The following is a 19,248-nucleotide window of genomic DNA, read 5'->3' as shown; positions in this document are numbered from 1 at the left end:
AGGTGGCTGGAGTACTTTCCACCTTGTCCCTCTAACAAAACCACAGATGTCGTCTTGGCTGGAGATGAAGCTTCTCCTACGGAAGAGCCCCACCATATTCAAAGCAAGGAGTTTTGATTACTTTTTCCTTTCTTCACTAGGCGACAGCTACAGATGCCATCATGGTGTGAGCCAGAGGTGCTTTTGTGGGTTCCAAAAGTTGGCAAATCCATCAGGCAAGGGAAAATGTGTGACATTCCTTCTGCTTGGAAGCCACCAAAGCAGAGATGTTCACTTTAAAAATCTGCCACAGATGTTACAGATTGCTAAACTGGGGACTTGGCTATGAAGTCCATTTTTCAGCTCATGGAAATAATTTAACTAAGTCTAGCACTACCCACCCTGCCTCTCCCCTCTTCTGGGTAAGGGCATAAGAGAGAAGCAGACTTGAGCATAAGGGCAGCAGGGTTTAATTTTCAGCTCTGTCACAGTCTCCTGGCCTGACTTTGGGGGTACCATTTGAGCACGTATCTGAACAGTGAGATGGGCTGCTCTGCTTAGACCACGTACACAGTGCTCTCCTCCAGACTCTCACGTGGAAGCAGTGGAGACAGCATGGACAGCAACAGGTCCTGCTCAGCTCACTGCTACTCTGAGAGCAAGAAATGCTCATCTATTTCTGTTACACCCTTTGACATAGTAGCCCTTGGACCAAAGATGTGGAGTAATTGCTGGAAACCTTGTTCATCTTTAAGCTGTAATGATTTGCATAAGACAGCTTTGTTCTTCCTTAACCTTCAGTGTGGACAGTCTCAATTGCAGGGGGCATCCTCCCGCGCTGATACACTGGCGTGTGTTTAACTCCATCACTTTGGCATTCATTTGGCTTTGCTACAAGCAAGATGCAGTGTTAGGAGAGACCGCAATTGAAAGAAGAAAAGGTTTTCTGATTTGGTGTCTCTGCCTCTGCCTTTGTCTGTGGCTATCACACAAGGATTGAGTTACAGCAGTACAAAAGAGGCTGTGGGAACATCTCTGACCATTTGACACAGAAACAGAGAGGCCCTGGCCAGAGCTGCAGCAGTGAAATAGGGCAGTACAGGAGCCCAGGTAGGCTCTGCAGCAGCTTTTCTACACGACACATCATCTACTCCCAGCATTCCTGCCTTCGTGACACTACTGCATACATCAAAGTTTCACCTTTTCCTCCAAAATCTGTTTTCCTGCATATCTCTTTCATAGGTGGCATGGCTTAAAATGACCCTCTGTTTGCCAGTGTCTCTGTTAAAACATACTGAACCAGCCTGATTTTCAAGGAAAAGGTGCTTGAAACTCTCTTTAAATCACCTTTTTCATTCATCCCTTCATCCCCATACAACAGAAACCAAAAGTCCTTAGCCAATACAAGGATCTTGCTTGGAGACAGCCAGGTGTTCCCACAGTCCTTCTACAAAGCCTATAGATACTGTGCAAAAAAACAATGACATTTTGAAGTTCAAAAGCATGTGCTGTCTTCAATGAAGAAAGAAAACCAATTCTCATGAACTGTTCTTTAATTTTTCAGGTGTAACTGGCAAGCTACCTAGTGTGACTTGCTACAAGCTAGTACAGGTAGGGGCTACTACATGATTCATACAGAGCTTCCTAACACTAGGGTAGTTAACTGGAGAAAATCTCATTACCTATGGTTCAGACACAACAAAAAGAAGTAGCTGAGTTCTGTAACACTTATTTCAGTAAGCCTTGTTTTGCTGTGTTGATTTTCACCACTAACCAACACAAAGTCATGATTTTCAATTAATACTTTGAAAACAGCTGTATACACGACATATAATAATAATAATAATAATAATAATAATAATAATAATAATAATAATAATAATAATAATAATAATAATAATATATGTTGGCTTCATATAGCTTTTCCCTGGTCAATGTTTCTGTAATATTTGAATTCTTCACTGCCTCAATATAAGTGTCATCACAACTAAAAGAAGAAATAGGTGTTCCATCATGTTAGCTGAGAGTAGCTCCCTCAAGCCTTGCTTGCCACACATATTCTGAACAAGTGTGCTGTAGGGATGATTATTTCAGTGCCTGAGACACAGTACATTTCAGCGATGAAAAAGTGGCACTCCTTTGTGACTCTGCATACATACATATGTGCATGCATAGAAATCTGTGCTAAAACAGAAAACTCAGATACACTTTTTCTAATCTATCTCCAAATGATTTTACACTCCTTCCTCCCATCTGCTTTCTTTCTGATTTGCTGTGGCTCTTCAAGCTGGTGGGAACTTCTGACAGTTTCTGAGATCTTGATCCACAGCTGAGCCAGCAGGATGGAGAGGTGCCATAAAGACTTTCAAAGGGCTGGCTGATGAGAACAGATTGGTGACAGACAAAGACGTGAAATTTGTGCAGTGGAAAGATCCCAAAGCTTTTCAAAGAGCTTTTGCTAAGGGATCTGCAGACTAAATACAGGGATTGCTCTTCTAGTTTCAGTCACTATGTCAAGAGTAAGTAAAATCAAGAGTGAATGCTAGCCTGGAACAAATATGTAGTGTAAACATCTAGCAGCAGAGTGTAACCACCCAGATCTGCAATATGGTCACAACACCAGATGCACATCTTCTAGATCTCCAATGGGCAGGCAGCCAAAATAGAATTTCTGTGAGCAAGGGGTGGCACAATGTCCACCAATGCTGAAAGAAATGGAAATCCTTATATCTGACCCAAACTCGGTGCTTCCTCCTGCTTGGTAAACAGTGCTAGAGTATTGTTACTTTATATAGGGAGACAGCTGCAAGACTCCTAGACTTTATATCTGATATTTCTAGGTTTAAAATACCATTCATTCACTTTTTTTATAAAACAAGCTCATTGAAAAAAAAAAAAAGTCAGTATTATAGAAACAAACAGATCTCAGAAACACTGTGATTTTATTTATTTTCCTGTGATGTAATGTCTGTTGATCTGCACAATTACTGTTATAATATGCCTCTTTGCAGTACTTATCAACCTCCCTTAAGTGCACCAAATACCTCTTAATTCCCCAATGCACTCTGCATCATCTTCCTTATGTCTTCTTCACCATCCATATCACATCTGAGACCTGGTCTGAGATCTTCAACTGCAGAACTATGGCTGTACAAACCAGAGGAAAAAAAAATCTATTAGTTTAAAACTTCCCTCGCCATGGGAAGGGAAGGGAAGGGAAGGGAAGGGAAGGGAAGGGAAGGGAAGGGAAGGGAAGGGAAGGGAAGGGAAGGGAAGGGAAGGGAAGGGAAGGGAAGGGAAGGGAAGGGAAGGGAAGGGAAGGGAAGGGAAGGGAAGGGAAGGGAAGGGAAGGGAAGGGAAGGGAAGGGAAGGGAAGGGAAGGGAAGGGAAGACAGTTCTTTAGGTACACCCCAGCAAACATTCTCTGGGATGTGCTTAACACTATCTGTATACATGTTATCAAAGGGAATTTCTCACAATGAACTTTGATGTACTAAAAAGAGGAAAAAAATACAATTAAAAAAACAAAACAAAACAAAACAAAACTGTGGCATAAATCCCAATGGGAAGACCATATCCAAGAGTGACATTCTTGAGGCTAATCTTCCCATATGTCCTCCCTAACAAGCACGGTAAGATATAATTGCAACCATTCCTGCTCCAGTTGTATATTCTAGCAAAAAAAAAAAAAAATCACCAAAAGAGCATTCTTTTGTACAAGTCCCTGAGTGCCTGAGTGAGGCTGTGAGGCAGCACTTACTCGCTCTCCACATTCCTGCTCCTGAGAGCATGGCATTCAAGTGCAGAGCGGGCTGCGCTTTCTGGTATAGCGAGTAAAGGTGACTCTCACTGTTACTGTAAATTAACCTGTCAACACTAGCCAGGGAGCTGAAGCCAATAAAAATAATGGGCCTGCTAGTGAAGAGCTGTTGACATAGCATTTCAAAAAGACAAGTTCAGCACTTGGGGCTGCAAGAGCACCAAACGTTTTTGTTTTGGTTTGTTTTTTTGTCCAAGTTTGCCTGTAAAATGCAGAAAAGCAGGGAACATGCAGCATCATTTCCAGGCTGCTAATGTAAGAGAGAGGGCGTGCATAGCCTGAGGATTTTCAGCCCCGGAGGCCACCTGAGTTTGTGTACTTAGCTTACATAGCTGTATTGCACGTGCAAACCAGAAACCAAGTGGTTATATGTGGTGCTAAATCACCTTCATTCATGATGCTACTTAATGTAGGCAGAGGTCTTTAGATCTGATTATGGAAAATTGAGCCCCCAGAGATCTCAGCTACTGCAACATTGTCATGTAAATTCATGCGCTCTATTTTGGGTGTGGGAGGCACTCATATACTTCCATGAGGAGAGCACTGACATCTTCCTTCTCTCTTAAATGTTCACCTTGCTTGTTTCCTACCCTAAAAGTTTCATCCTCCCCTATGGTATCACAGCTTTTGGCTGCAGGATCAGAAGCACAGGTGGACGGGGAAGTGAAGAAGCATAAGCACTTCTTTTCAGAGTGTTTTTTGACTAGCCACTGGTCTCCAACGCTGTTTGTATTCCAGCCAGTAGCGTTACTGGCTGCTGTGAAGTGATTTTATAAGTATTGTTTCCAGTACTCAGGAACAATTCCCGCTGTGCTCCTCACCATCTCCAATTAAAGCAGTACATGCAGAGCTCATCCCGCCGGCTGGATCAGGGCAGTCCCCTAACCAAGTGGAGCAAGTACAAAGGGGCCAGTAAGCAAGCTGTGTGGCAGGGTGTGGGAGGGAAAGGAGCAATCCTCTCTGTCCACTGGGCTGGGACAGAGGTTGCCTGTGGAGTGATTGGGATTCGATTCAGTCATTCTGGCTCTTCTGATGCTTCCCTGAGCTGTTTGGACATACAGCTGCATGGTGCTTGATCTCCAAGAGTTTTAGGCTCAGTCACTGCCTCTGCTAGACAGTAACTGCAGCATCAGATGAACCAATAAGTCTTAACGTGAAGGAGGTGGCAGCTCTTCTGTCTTCCAAACCTGTATCTTGGCTGTGAGGCCTCAAGCCAGGACTGGCTCCCCCCCCGTGTTTATGCAGTGACTGTTACACCTGGGCACCAGCACCACCGAGATCCTGCGTAGTAGCCCTGAATGATAAGCAGATAGATGGATGTCCACATACAGCTTCCGTTTTTTATCTTGTAACACCAGCTGCTACCGAGCTCAGCTTTATCACTCTGCACCACCACCCTCTCCAGATAACTTTGCTTAGTCTAGGATAGCAGTCTCCTGTCTCTTTTTCGTGCCTTCAGTTTCCTCCCCCATGTTTTGGCAGACTCTCCTTTACGGGCAGAAGCACTGATTGGTCCATAGGCCAGAAAACTCTTTTATAACAAATTAAGAGTAAGATTTTACAACTGTGTGACTGCAAAGGAGTTGTCTAATATCCCCACAGAGCTGCAGATCAGTGAGGTGTCATCTGTCCCAGACAGAAATGCAATAATATGATTCTTCTATCAAAGAACCTGTTATCTAAACAGATAGTTCCTCAAACAGTGCTAATCCTGACCTATGTTAATTAGCAGTGCAGCTTCCAAAAAAAAAAATTAAATTCAATGTTTGACTCCAAATTATTTTTATTCCAAATTATTTTTATTTCTGAACAGCAATTTAACTATGAAGATCTTTACCAAAAATAATAATAATAATAATAAATAAATAAACAAATAAAATAAAATAAAGTTTAAAATTACCAGGTGCCTTTAAAACTTTGAGAAGGTGGTGTACCCTGATTCTACAGCCTTAGCCAGGAAAGTTCATTTGTTGCAGCATTTACCCAGAAGGCATAATCCGACCCTCTTTTCATGCTCTCTTCTGCAGAGAACATACTTGAGCTTGGGCCCTTTTCTTCTCAGGAGATTGTCTCAACACTCAGAAAAATTGCCCTGAAGTGGAGATCTCCCAGTATGTCAAACTGAAGCTCCATCCTAATTTATAGAAAGTAATTAAAGTAGTTAATTACCCACTCAGACAAGTGTTGTAGCCACTAAAGTATAAGAATGGGATGCAGGGAAGGGACATACAGCCATCTCTTTCTTCTCTGCATTGTGAAAGCCACAGAGTCGCCTCATGAATCAAACCTTCCAAAATGTGATGCTTCCTTCTGAAAATGTTGAAATGAACCAGTTGGGCATGTCCAGAACTTTATTTATTTGTCAGCTTATGCATCAACCAGAACTAGTTGTCCTGCGTGACCTAGCGTCGCTCACAAACCTGAGCTTTATTTTATTTGCTGGATTTACTGGGGTTGAAAGAGAGAGAGAGAACAACTGCGAGGTCTTGGTCTGTGCCCTGTTCTTGTAAGGCAGGTCCCACAGCTGGGAAGCAGAGCCCTTGCTCTGTCCTGCCTGGCATAAGGGGCAGCCTCTGACCGACAGCAGGAGGTTAGCTACTTGTGTGGCAGCATGTGGCATTTCTTCTTAATAAAAAAAGAAATCACCAAAGCAGAACCAGATGATAGAGAGTAGCCGTTGCTGAGATACTACAAATAAGTAAACAATCCTTGGGCTTTGTGCTGTTGCTATTTTTCTTTAATGAGGACTGTGGGTGGGAGGCCTTGGCGCCTCTTCAGTGCACCCAGCCTAGAAAAAGAGCTCTTCCCTACCCTGATCAGCTTGACAAAACGACAAGAGTGGTACCTCCTGAGCAACCCAGTTCACAGCTGGGGACTATTCCCCTGCTTTGAAGGTTTCTGCTGCTGACACCAGAGTAAAATCTGAAAACCCTGCCTCTTCTCCTGGATCAAATTGTGCTGTGCAGCTCTGCTCCCACGAGAAGAAGCTGCTGTCAGGGACTTGGCAGGCTTCCCAAAGCTCAGTGGCTGAGTGACAAGGAGTAGGGAAGGGCACTATACCAGTGCTAGCAGTGATTTTTAGCCCATTATTAGGTATTAAAACTATAGGGAAGATGTCTTCACAGGCACAAATCATCTCTGTTTTCAGCTGACAGTATAGTGCATAAAAGCTCATTTTGAGGGTAGGCTAAAGTGTACCGCATCAATCATTGTCTTTTTGGGTACTTTTGTGAAATATTTTCCTGCACTCTTCAAACCTCAAATTTGTCTGCTCTGAGACAGCAATGGTGCTATGGTAATGATACCAGTAGGAAGGAGGTACAGGGGTGCCTGCTGAAACACCTTCAGGCTACAACTTCCATGCCCAAGTATTGTCCTACTTCCAGAAGTCTCATTCTGAGTTTTGCCAACTACAATTGCACATACACATGGGTTTAACAGTTCTGCAGTGTCTGGACTGCCATGTCTACTTTGCAGAAGGCTGTCCTCATTTCTGGAAAGGAAAATCGATATGGTTGTTTCAGATTCCAGCTGGACACCAAAAGGGTTGTTCTCTGTGACACAAACCCACCCTTGTGGGAGCCCACAGAAAAGAGGTCAGCATTGTTTTTTCACTCCTGCTACATGCAGGGTTATTGCTGCTGCTTGCCAGTCTTTCTGCATATACAATGCAGAATAGAATCCCTTATGGATTTTTTAAAACTGTCATTCCTGCTGCTTAAGCTTTTGTGGTGGAGGGATGGAGTATTTTGTGTCCAGTTCAGGAAAGGAACTGCACTGGGTAAGAGTTGATTTGCTTCCTAAAGATCAGTCAAAGCATGAAGCTCTGTAGCTGCTCCTTTGGGGTCCTGTATTGCTTGTGTAAATGGTTCCCTGATCCAGATACTTCTGTAAAACCTGTTGCTATTGCTGCCACTATTCCTTTCCTTACAAGTAAATGTGCAAAAAGTGCTAGCTACAAACGCAGAGCTTTAATAAATGTACCTCTATGTTCGAAGGAAAAGCAAGAACAATGCGGGCTGACCAGACCAGCCGGCGGCTCACCGCGAGCTGCTGCCAAACGAGGTGCAAGGGGGGAAAACCGAAGTGCCCGCCAAGTGCGTCACTCCGAGCACCAGCTCACTGGGCACGTGGTTTCCCACAGACTCATGTTTCAAAGCTGGTGTCCAGAGGGGAGTAAAGTTTCTCCTTTGGAGAGCTCTGTCTCCAGTGGATTCTCAGGTGTCTACTAGGGTTGCACTCCCTCCATAGCGTTTCTCTCAGCTGGGGTGATACAATAGGCCTGCGTGATTCATGAACCTTGTGGGGATATCATTAATACCCCGGTGACCCCTACCAACTATAGCTGAAATTGGCCAGGCAGTTCAAAAGATATTGAGAGATGTGAATATGAGCACACTCACGTATACCACACTGGGTGGCCAATGTGGGAGCCATTTTTTCAAGTAAACCTAGCTACCAAATAAAAGAAAACCACAGTTAATGCCGTTGGTGGCAGTGTCAGCAGTGCCCTTACCTGTCGTGGTCCTAAAGGCACCCACAGGTCTTACTGTCCCTAACCAGCATCCCCTGGGGCCTAGCACGGCCCAGGAGCTAGCTCAGTAAATACCTCTCCTAGAGATGTAAAACCACATAAAGCACGTTTATATAACCTCTTAGTAGGTAATCCAGGGCTTGCAGATGGGGACTAATGTAGCAAGCTTTTGGGAGAGGAGGAAGAGGGCAAAAACGAGCAATGGTATCTCTTCTAGTTAAGGATTTATCCTCTCATGTGTATAAAAAATACAAATACTTGAGATGACCTTAGCCAACAAGCAGATTTTCCTGGGGCATCTTCCTTGAGAAGGAATTACTGGAAAAAAACATTTGATTTGTGGGGCAGGGAGGAGTCTTAACACTAGGAATTATTTCTTATGAAAAAGGCTAAATGGTTCACACGCAAAGTCACAACTCTGTATTTATACAAGTCTTATCAAACTAATTCATGAACAATGGCTTTTTAGCAGAAAAGCTTTAAATAATAAGTACAGCATTGTGGCATGTGTTAGCAAGGAAAATATAATATTAAATAACCCCTACAAGGCTTAAGGCCATGCAATAATCACTGGAAGCTGAATAAGCTTCTCTGAAATGGAGGCATAACAAATATGTTCCTCCTGCTACAAACAAGGTCACAAATACTGGAGTATTCCCAGGAGCTTGTTTATGGTTAGTTATCTACATGTTGCTTTAGCTCAGCTATCCAGAGCCATGGAGAAGTGGAAGAAGAGATGAGGTCTACAGCTAGGAGCAGCTAGGAGCTTTTCTTTTTCACAGAACCAGGCTCCAGGGAGTTTGAGGATGGGAGGCAAAATGCGCTCAAGGCTAGCACAAGGAAGCATCAAGTGCCAGTGGAGGGCTGTTTGTTATCTGAGCCCTGCTATGGGAGAATTTGCAAAGGAAGCTCTGGCAGGGATGTGCCTGAAACTCCCGTAAATACATAAGCTGAGGATGTTACCACACTGAGAAACAAGCATGAGGGCTTTCACGAGAATAATGCAGTACTCTTTGGATGACCAGAAGCCAAAATGCATTGGGATCCTGCAGTGCACTTATACTGCAGCACTGAAAGTGGAGAGTTAGCATTGGATTTTCTCAGTCGCTGTACAAACATTTGGCTTAACGTACTCCGTAGTGTTCTTGGATGCTTTATAAGCAGATCCTCCAACAGACCCTAGTTTTTGTCCTTTGTCAAATCCTGCATAAGACCTATCAAAGTTACCTGTAGACCAAGCCCAGAGAATCATATCTTCCTCTGACAGCTTCATTCGTCATGGCAATGGAGCTGTTGAGATCTGCAAGCCCAACCCTTGCGCCTGTCTGGCAGGGGTTCCACACGCCGTCTGCTGCAGCACGTGCTCCTCAAAGGCAGCGAGACAACTCGGACCCAGAGTCTTTGAAAAGAAAATGTGGGAACACAGTGTGCTATTAATCTTCCATTCTCTTAGAGATCAGAATTAAAAACACACAGGAAAATTTCCCTCAAAATAAAGTGATGAAGTAAGATGCAGAAATCTTCTGTGTTTTTTGATATTTTTTTCAGAAGTTGTTTATTCAAAAAACATGATGATGAGCACAGTAAAAGAAGACAGCAAATAACTGTCAGATTATTTTCAGAAACTCACAGCCAGATCCTGCTTTTCTTTTCGAGAAAGTGTTGCTGCTGTCATTACCGATAGATGCTGATGTATACCTGTTCATTTGTGTTTTTAACTGTAAACCTAGGAAGAAAAGCAAAAACAAGTTGCTTTTTACTTACCTGACATAATGTAGAAAATAATAAAAATTGATTAATTTTTATTATAAAGGAAGCAGGCATGCAGCTTGCACTTACAAACATCTGTATGTAACCAGACAGACACTTTGCAGTATAAGGTCTGATGGATCTAGTCTTTCATTCATTTTTTCTTTCAGTGATGTCAAGCTATAAGAGCTCAAATACTTCCTCTATGGAACAGGACTATAACCCAGGGAACAGACAGCCAAAACAGTGCCTGACATGTGAATACACTTCTCCGATCCTTTCTAGTGCTGAGTGGGATGGGTTAGCTCAAAGCGCCCATGTTTTACACGCTGCAAAACCTTGATTACCATTGCTCTACTTACATCAACCCTTTCTTGTACATTTTTTTCTCTTTTTCCAGCCAAAGCAAACTAGTAATGGCTTAAATCAGGCTCTCTATCTTCATTCTGAGCCTGGTATATTCTTCCAAATCAGCCTGCAAGGAAGATTAAATTAATTTGTGTGACTGGAGCTGTGGGCCACCTTCACCTTCAGTGCTTCTTTAAGTTGGTCATGTGTGTGTGTTTGAAAGTTTTCTGTGCAACATATAGACATAGGCACCATGACTTCCAGCACTGCTTTAAGTAACCTGTAGCCTTGAGGCTGGGACCCTATAGGTATGACTGCAGCTGAGGCTGGGAACAGCACTGAGGAGGGAGGAAATGTGATGATTGCTTTCAAACGTATGTACTGAAAGAAGCACCCAGAGTAGCCAAAAAAGAATGCTTCAGTTTCTGTGCTTTCGCAGGCTTGAAGACCTCTGATCAGGAAAGCATTTATGGATGTGTTTAATTAGAAGCACATGCTGAAAATATGGACTTCAATTATACTAACTTCAATGCAACTTAATTGAAAATGTGCTTAAATATTTCCTGTTTGAGGCCTAAAAGAACAAGAACATAATCCTTCAAAATATAGGATGTTTCATTGTGTGGAATCTTAAAGTACTTTATGTGCTGCATATGCTGCCATTATTTATCCCTTAAAAGCTGTCGCTTCTAAGGTGGAACATTTTGTGTGTTATGAGAACAAACAGCGACACTGCAACAGTTACAGACAATGAGTATATCATGCCCAAATAAAACCACTGTAGGAAAACAGACAACCAGAACATAATTTCTCAGCTTGAAATTTAGAGGAGACGCTAACTGCTACAAAGAGCCTTACTGGAGCTTTAACAATGAGCACGGAGGTCTGGAGCCCTTAACTTCATGCCGGGACACTGATTCATTCCTTACTCCCAGGGAAAAATGACCGCGTCCTTAATGAACTTCCAGGACAACATTATTTCTTGTACAGTGTTTGGGTTTCCTGCAAGGTGTCCCATCCCAAAACCACACTTAGCTTGCTAAAGCATCACGGCCGGGTTGTCATGACTGTTGGGAAAAAGCTGCCTAGCAATCTAGAAAATGTCACATGCAGTTTTTTTGTCATTGTCATTGTTGCCTTCCATGTAGGACATTTAATCCTTTGCATTTATTTCTGAAAACCACTTGGTGCCGTCACTTCTTCAACAGCACTTAAAAATTGATAGGGCAATGCGCTCCACAGCTACATGCTCTGCTTCACACGTAACATCTGTCCTCTCTCAGCAAGCACACAGCAGCTGCGCACAGCAACAGGTTCACAGGAGCACAAGGGGCACGGAGAGTGCCAGGAGCACGCACTGCCCTTCCTGCACAGGAGCTGCAGTGCTTCAGCTGTTGCAGCACACTAAAACCTCTAGCACCCAGGTACAGCTCTAGCAGCCAGAGACAGATTTTTGGCAGTACAGCTCTCTCCTGCATGGGTAGGATATAACACCATCAGACACCTTTGTATAGTTTAGCTATATTTATGGCAGATCCTTTACAAGGACATTCGTGCTCTTTCTTTAAAATCACTTGGTTAACTACCACCATATTGCAGTCAAAAAAATTATGTGTCTTAAGTCTTTGGCTCAAAACAACCTGTTTGCCTGATTGCAGCAGAAATTTGTTCTGGAACATATATTCCAAACAGTGTCAATCTAGAAATATGAAATATATATATATATATATATATATCAGTTAACACCATTTAAAGTGGAATCTCATTTCTTAGTTTTGTTCAGCTGTTCTTTTTCTTCTTCTAATACTTGATGCCCCCTTTGAGGAGTGATGCAAAAAAGACTTTTTAAATGGACATTTGCAGCAGATTAGTCCATGATGTGAATTAATCCCTGTCTGTAATCCTAAAACATTCAACATGTCAGAATTTAAAAGGCAGCCATACAGTAATCATCCAAGATAGATTACTGTGTAGCTAAAATTGTAATTCTGTTTTGAATGATTACTGTGTGGCTGAAATTGTAATTCTACAATATACACATTCATACCAGTAGATTTAAAGGATAACAAAGAAACATACTCTGATTACGTTAATTATAAGAGGAGGATGAGAGAAGAACTGGACCACCATGTAATGTAAGAGGAATAACACCACTTGATCACACAGAGGAAGGCAAATATTAAAACTTTGCATCTGCCTTCACTACAAAGATCACCTGCAATGAGACAATGATCTTGCATCAGAACACAGCTCTCAGGCTAAGAGAGAAGTACAGAACATTTAGAAAACCTAGCTTCTGGGGTTTATTTTGTTCTGAATCAGCTTCCTGTCTTGAAGCAGGAGCATTTTGAGAGCTACCTGACTGTGTCTGGCTCCCAGCTGAACCCATGGAGGTTTGCAGGACTCAGACATAGAAGGGACATTTGTGCCTCCCAACGTGGATCACCAGAACATCAGGCATCTAGGCTAGTTTAATAACCCACCTTGCACAGTCATTACAGGAAGACAAGCATCTTCCCCAGTAGATAATTTTCTCATCCTAAAATGGTTCCTAAAATGACTCTCTTGAGGTGCCATTTTTCTCTCATAATTACAGAAGGAGCCTTGATAACTTAAATATATAACTTAAATAATTTAAATTATACATGCAGTGCTCACACATCTCATGTCAAGTAACCTGAATAGCACTCATATCTTCAGAAAACAGAGAAGCTATGGAGTTGTAGGGCAGTCATGTTACCTTTAACAGAGAACAAAGAGTCAAATAAACTCTTTCTGAGCAGCAGCAAGATAGCAAGGAAAGGAGTACAGTTAGCACAGGTTTCTCAAGGTCTCTGCATTTCCAAGCTTCCTGGACAGCACCGTGGCTACTGGGTATGGACTGTTGTGGGTTTTCTCAGCCCGTCCTGATCATTCATATTCCATAAAGTAAGAGGCTAAAAACTATACTCCCCACGTGCTGTAGCCAGGGAGCAGTTTGTGGAAGGATGGCAATGGCAGTGGGATGCACGGGGAACTGTTTTGGCACCCAGGGGCTCCCAAGGCCTGGTGGCCGCCCATGTAACCTGCCCTGTCACCGCAGTGCCACGCACCAAAGGTGAGGGGCAGTGAGAGCTGTGACCTGCTGGAGGCAGGATGGTGCCTGTCCTGCTAACGCTGCCGCAAAGTATCTGCTCTGGAGAGCAGGCGGCTCTGCTTTTCTCCTGTCATGGACTGTGGCTACGGAAACTTAACTCACTGCTCAGCTGCTGTGAGAAACAGCTCTGGCACTGCAGGGGATGGGGCAAGGCCACTGGGGGTTGCAGTGTGATGGGAGATGGAGGCGTCACAGGGGGAGAGAAAAGAGCGATGCTCTTGCCAGGGAAGGCTATGAAAGTAGTGTCAGATGGAAAACATTTTATACAGCAAGCACACTGTCTCTTATTCAGGCCTTCCCTGAGCAAGAGCTCTCAGGGAATGCCCGTAATTGTTCTCTTTTTCTCAGCGCTTTGATGTGGTACCGATCAAAGCCACCTCTTGTCGAGCAGCTGTTCCCTGGGCCAGGCCCATCACCACGTCTTCCGGCAGGTCGGGTGCGGGAGGTTTGGCCTGCTGGGTGCATCTGCTGGGGAGGCACCACCGGGGCGGCCCGCGGCTGTCCTGGCCAGCAGGACCACGCACAGCTGGCCGTGCCCTGGGGCTGGGCAGAACTGCAGGCATCCGGGGAATGCTGCTGGTGGGAATGCAGATTCCTGGGGAAGGCAGGGTTTTTTTTTGGACTTCAGCAGCCTCTGCATAGGAGTTCTGTGCACCTACGTTGCAAGCAGATGTCTTTACTTAGGTATCCCACACACAGTAAAAATGGGTAACTGTATGAGTGTTTCGAAGCCAAGTATAAAATTACCTACAAGCAGATGTGGTTGAAACACAATATGTACCTACAAATACCTGTGTTTTAACATACTGTCACATCGCTGCTCATCCCCTGTAGCACAATGTATTGCCGAAATAAATTTAGAGTCAGATCCTCGCCTGTTTGAGATCAGCTGGTTGCCTGATCCCTGATGCATTTTCAGTACAATTACTGTAATTGACATTTTCTCAAGCTGCTTGACTTTGATTTCTGTGCCTTTGTGTCCCTGTGCCACAACCCTCACTGTGATGACTGAGGGGCATTTCTCAGCTCTGCAGCAGAGCACAGCACACAACACCCAGCATAGGAGTCCACCCAGCATGATGTGCCCTCAGAACAGTAAGGCAGTCCCATGCAGTCTCCTCTGAATATGTTTGGAAGCAGTAATTTGTACAATTATATGGTTACTGGAATTGTGAAAATAATTATTTTCAGTTATGTCTTACGGGTACTGAATGACCATATGGGCAAAGGTCTGCGCTCTGGGTCTCTGTAACTAAGAAGCTTCAGACCTGGCACTGGCTCTGCAGACCCAGCTTGGGAGTTTCCATTCCCACAAAGTGGATGATCCCTCAGCCTCAGGCTTTAGAAGAGGTATGACTAAAGAATTGAGAGCGGGAGAATATGCTGGCTAGCATACATGCAGCATTAACACAAATAGTAACAGGTAAAGAAGGTAACGTCTTAGGCATGTCAAGTGGCTGATATGCAGCAGAAGACAATTCACCTTATGAAAGAAAGCAGTATGTTTTGTGAAGGGATGCTGGTCCACATGAGGCTCAGACGTACGAGCGCAGTGAGAACACTGGATCAGTTACCCCAAATGGGGGAACCATGCTGCCATTTACTGAAGCAAATGTTGTCATCCTCACTGACTCTGCCTGTCTTCCAGAAAGGCAAAATGCAGCTGATCAGATGCTCTTCAGTTAAGCAAGGGTTTCTAGCTCCACCCTCCCTTACGTTCCTTTTCCAGCTCTCTCAGTAACAAACACAAAATCAAAACCAAATCAGTAACAGTAATGACAGCAAAATATGGAACTGTAATTTGCTTTTAACCAGCAACTCAAGAGTGTTGTGCTGGACATAGGGCTTGCTGGACAAGATGTGATAGACCAGGAAACCAGGGATTATAGTGCACAGTCTGCAGAGAACACAAGCCTTCCTTCTCTTCATAGCTCTCACATTGGGCAGAAGGAAGTAGTGAGGAGGAAACAGAAATTAATAGTTTTACAGAGATATCTAAATACAACATATACTGAAGTACTGTGTTATATAGGATTCTTGGTGCTTTCCCAGAGGAGGTAAATAAAACGATAACTTACAAGGTCCTGGCCATATTAAAATTACACTAATAGATTAAATCAGTTTCTGACTTTCCTTGAAGTTCTTATTTCCAGCACTAAGTTTGGTCCTGAACTATCTTTTCTTTTTTTTTTTACATCAGCTTTCCAGTTTCTTGTATTTTCAGTCATAAGGCTATACTTTGGCCACTCATGTTGCTCTGCAGTTCTGCCAGAAGAAAACTCTCCAAGTACAGCAGAAGTGACCTGCTTCTGGGATGTTGTGCAGTTTCATTCCATGATTTTAGTTTTTCTTTTAGTTTTTCTGTAAACCAAGTAATTTTCCCACAAGGTGAAACAGATGTAATAAATTTTCAGCACTTGCCTTTGTGAAGGGATTTCACTCTCATAAATTCAGTGTAGTGTCAGGTCAAACATTCCCTGGAGAAAACAGGGCATAGATTACAATTAAAGCCATGAACGGCACACGCCGACCTATGGCTATACCTCCAGCATTCATTTTAAATGCGTGACACATTGAACTTCAAAGGACAGATAATTGCAATGGATACAAGAATGAACGGGGAGGGGGCAGTGAAATACAGCACTAACTTCTGCAGTTGTTAGGTACACAGCCAGCAGAGTTTTCCCACGTGATTAGAGAAACAAAGAAGGTTTTGTGAACTTAAAGGTGGCGTGGAAGCATAGTTGCATCTCATTATACACTGAAGAATGGGAAGGATAATTTTTTCCATTAGCGGTGAGTTTTTCATAGCAGAAACTGAGCTTTCCTTTTCTTTTCTTCCCCAGAATGTGGACAATCTAAAACAAACATAGATTTGCGTATGTATAATTTTTTATATATCTTATACATAATTTAAGAGAAGCTATGCTTTAGCACCTTGGCATCACTGGGAAGCAGTGTAGTCTTACATTCCTGACAAACTCTCTCAACATCCTCTCTTGTACTTTGACAGAGAAATCCAGTGCTTGTAAAGGTGATGCACATTTGTATCTTTCACTGTGTTTCCTGCCCCCCAAACCTCTGGTGAAATCTGCAATTCTAAAATGATTAGATCTCCAGAGTTCACTAATATCACCCATTCCTGAAGGTACTGAAGAAACTCGTGGGTTTAAACAGAGATTAATAAAAGTTTTTAAATGTGTTTTTCCAGCTGTTGCTCAGTCCTCACAGAGAGGCAGTAGCTCAAGTGGATCATTGGCACAAGCCTTCAAAAAGACAACACTGTAAAGGTAGACGAAAAGTGACAACTAAAACTGACATAATGTGACCAGCATCAGGGATACACCAGTCAAACAAAAAGGTCTTTAGAAGTGTATTTTAAGCCTCTAGGGTTGATTTTGCAGAGACAAAGTTTACTGTAGTATGGCAAGCACTCTCAGCCCATGCAAGCACCAGAAAGCAGTCAGCTGGTCCCCTCTGAGATGAGCGGGAAGGCAGAAAGGGAGAGGAAATTAAAAAAAATAATAATAAAATAAAATAAAATAAAATAAAATAAAATAAAATAAAATAAAATAAAATAAAATAAAATAAAATAAAATAAAATAAAATAAAATAAAATAAAATAAAATAAAATAAAATAAAATAAAATAATAAAGAATTAAGGGTATTTTCCAGAATGCCATCTCTTTCCACTTCTGGTCTTTAGATAATTTGTGAAGTTTCCCCCCCGCCCCGAAGGACAAAAGGCTGTCCTGAGGCTGGTGTTGCCAATGCCTGATAAGCACTGGGAAGCTGTCCTGGAAATGCACTGCAGTGACCAGCCTGCAAAGGCAAAGGGCTGCCTAAGCATACCCAAAATGCCCTGCCACCAGCCAGGGGCTGGCCATCCTCTGCGTCCCATTCCACTTTTAGAAGTTAGAATCTATGTGTTTTGTTGTTGTCGTTGGTTGGTTGGTTGTTTTTTTATGATAAATACCAGAACAGGTTCAAGACTGATATCCTTCCCATTCTTGCTCAGCCTACTGTGGCAGCATCATCCCCTTAATCATTGTCCCAGCCTCTGGAAAACGGTGTGCTTCTGCCCTGTGTGCCACCTCCCCCTGCAGGGCCATCCTCCCATCACCTGCACCAGCACTCAGTCCCTTGCAACAGAGGCCCCAGAAATGGGGACTTCTGCAGCTACCTTGAGCAGAAAGTCTTGACTACATGGAGAGACTTTTGCTACAAGGTAACACTTCTGCTGAACTCCCAAAGAGCAAGTGCCCGTATGACAAACTAAATCTTGAATTTCTCCAGGGTAACTGTGGGTAAATGACTTTTTGCAAATGAAGCTCTACACAATAGCACTTTAATGTATTATAAATAGATAAAACTTCTGGGCATGGCATGACAGGTACATTACTGACAAGAACACATCTGCATGGCATGACAGGTACATTACTGACAAGAACACTTCTGCAACCCCTAACACTGCAATCTAAGGAAAGGTGCTGTAGTCCCAATCAAATTGTTTTCTTATGCTGTGCACTGTGGCAATGCTCTCATTCCTGGCTTCTTGTGAGTTATAACGTTACGGTGATCACAAAGCCAGAACTGAAACCTGTATCTCTGTGGAGGGAACTCAGTGTTCATAGAAGCAGTTAGGTATACTTAGCCCTTCATAAGCACTTCATGGAGCATGGACCAATTTCTCTGTTATGGTAGCAGGGATATTTAAAAGCACTGAGCAGCTGAAGGAAAAAGAGAACTTAATTCCTGCCTTTACCCATTAGAAATGTGTGCCATCCTGCATTTAGCCCTAATAAGATGAAACACTGGAAAAGAAGAAGGCGGAAAGGCTGAATTACATGTTGCTGTTGTACAGCCACACTTACAGCATCACTAAAAGACACTTGGGTATCTTTCACCATGAGCGATACACAAAAATCTGTGTTAAACCAATGAGTGGATCCTGAGTCCAGGCAGCCAGGGATCCCTGTCTGTAGATTACCAGAAGCCTTTGTCACCAAGATCCTAATTCAATACCGTATACTGGTGAGATATTTCCATAGCATAGCTCCAGAAGACAAGTAGTCCACACATGGTTTCTAAATCAGTGGAATAAGAAAATTGTTAGCTCCCTCAGTATTCACAGCTCTCACATTCTTTGTTTCTCAGTCCCAGAAGTCTGAAGACAGAAACTCTGTGGGGCTATCCTCATTAAAAACAGTACCAGCAGATCTCCCTGTGCAGCCAGAAGAGTGGAATTCAGAAGAGATTCCACCCTTAATTGTGGCTGACTGCTCTGCACACACTTCGCTGTGAGACAGAGAAACACACCTGCACTCCTGCCAATGAAATGGGTGTTTCATTGCCTTACTGCTCACTTACACACACAACTATAATCTTATGCTTTTATACTTCTTTTTATCTATGTATCTTCCTTAAATTTCTAGGCTCCAACAAGATAATATTTTGGTCACAATTTGTTGTCTGCACTGTGGCCAGATATCATTTGAAATATGAGAGACCTGAAATCCATCCAAACTTCTTCTGACATTGTTTTTCCAAGCATGTCCCAAACTTTGCCATGACTCAATTGAAGTTTAAGGCATAGTGGCGCTGAACAAAAATAAAGTATCGTCCAACAGTTTGCATAATGTAATTATATATGATATAGAGATGAAATAAGATATTGCAGGG

General features: G+C 42.9%; 1 long non-coding RNA gene across 1 annotated transcript; it reads right to left on the bottom strand.

Annotated features, from left to right (window-relative positions):
• Positions 1 to 2,632: 2,632 nt before the first annotated feature.
• LOC137853026 (uncharacterized) lies at positions 2,633 to 10,050 on the bottom strand. The gene is made up of 3 exons (XR_011094169.1): positions 9,964 to 10,050; positions 9,561 to 9,732; positions 2,633 to 3,126 (listed from the first exon to the last, which is right to left on the bottom strand). It is a non-coding gene; the product is annotated as an uncharacterized lncRNA (long non-coding RNA).
• Between the last annotated feature and the right edge of the window lie 9,198 nt (positions 10,051 to 19,248).

Source organism: Anas acuta, chromosome 3 (genome assembly GCF_963932015.1).
Source record: "Anas acuta chromosome 3, bAnaAcu1.1, whole genome shotgun sequence".
Classification (NCBI taxonomy): domain Eukaryota; kingdom Metazoa; phylum Chordata; class Aves; order Anseriformes; family Anatidae; genus Anas; species Anas acuta.
Note: the sequence above shows the minus strand (reverse complement) of the source record. Positions and strands in the feature narration are given on the sequence as shown.